The sequence below is a fragment of the Primulina huaijiensis genome, chromosome 3, assembly GCF_012295235.1.
Source record: "Primulina huaijiensis isolate GDHJ02 chromosome 3, ASM1229523v2, whole genome shotgun sequence".
Taxonomy (NCBI): domain Eukaryota; kingdom Viridiplantae; phylum Streptophyta; class Magnoliopsida; order Lamiales; family Gesneriaceae; genus Primulina; species Primulina huaijiensis.
This window is the reverse complement of record NC_133308.1, coordinates 7,538,974-7,540,419: the sequence shown is the minus strand read 5'-3', so window position 1 is coordinate 7,540,419 and position 1,446 is coordinate 7,538,974.

Genomic DNA, 1,446 nt, shown 5'->3' with positions numbered 1-1,446 from the left:
TTTTGTATCTGTAAATGCATCTGGTATTTGATTTGCTATTCTTTGCAAGTGCACAATTTGCTGTACATCTTTTTCACATTGTTGTGTTCTTGGATCCAGATGTAACAATGATGATACATACCATGTAATTTCTTTTTCGGTATGTTTCTTGTCTCCCCCTAACATTGGGAAGATTTCCTCATTAAAATGACAATCAGCAAAACGTGCTGTGAACACGTCGTCTGTCTGAGGTTCAAGATATCGAATGATTGATGGACTATCATAACCGATATAAATTCCAATCTTTCTTTGAGGTCCCATTTTCTTTCGTTGCGGTGGTGCAATAGGCACATACACCATACATCCAAAAATTCTCAGATGAGAAATGTCTAGTTCTTTACTAAATGCAAGCTGCAATGGGAAGTATTTATGATATGCACTTGGTCTGATGTGAATTAATGCAGCAGCATGTAAAATTACATGTCCCCATATAGAAATATGGAGCTTTTTTTTCATAATCATTGGTCTAGCAATCATTTGCAGACGTTTAATCAATGATTCAGCTAATCCATTCTGTGTATGTACATGATCAACAGGATGCTCAACAATGATTCCCAAAGACATATAATAATCATTGAAAGTCTGGGAAGTAAATTCACCAACATTATCAAGTCTAATTTTCTTGATTGTATAATCGGGAAATTGATTCCTCAATTTTATTATTTGAGCAAGTAATCTTGCAAATGCAACATTTCGAGTTGACAATAAACATACATGTGACCATCTGCTGGAGGCATCAATCAATACCATAAAGTATCTGAATGGTCCACATGGTGGATGGATTGGTCCACAAATATCACCCTGAATACGTTCAAGAAACATTGGTGATTCAGTTTGGATTTTGGCTGGTGATGGTCTTATAATAAGTTTTCCAAGAGAACATGCTTTACATTGAAACTTATTATTCTGAAAGATCTTCTGGTCTTTCAATGGATGACCATGTGTATTTTCTATAATTCTTCGCATCATTGTTGAACCAGGATGTCCTAATCGATCATGCCAATTGGTTAATATTGAAGAATTATCAATTACCATGTTTGATTCAATGGGACGTATATGTGTATAATGCAATCCAGTAGGGAGCATTGGTAGTTTTTCAATCACATATTTCTTTCCTGATTTATATGTGGTAAGACACATATATTTCTCATTCCCTTCATTCATTGTTTGAGTATCATACCCATGGGAATATATATCATTAAAACTCAACAAATTTCTTTTCGATTGTGGTGAATATAAAGCATCATTGATCAAAAATTTTGTACCATTAGGTAACAAAAATTGTGCTTTACCACATCCTTTAATCAAGTCTACAGGACCTGATATTGTATTCACCGTTGTTTTTGTTGGTTTTAGTTCCAAGAAATATCTTTTATCTCGGAGGATAGTGTGCGTTGTACCACTATC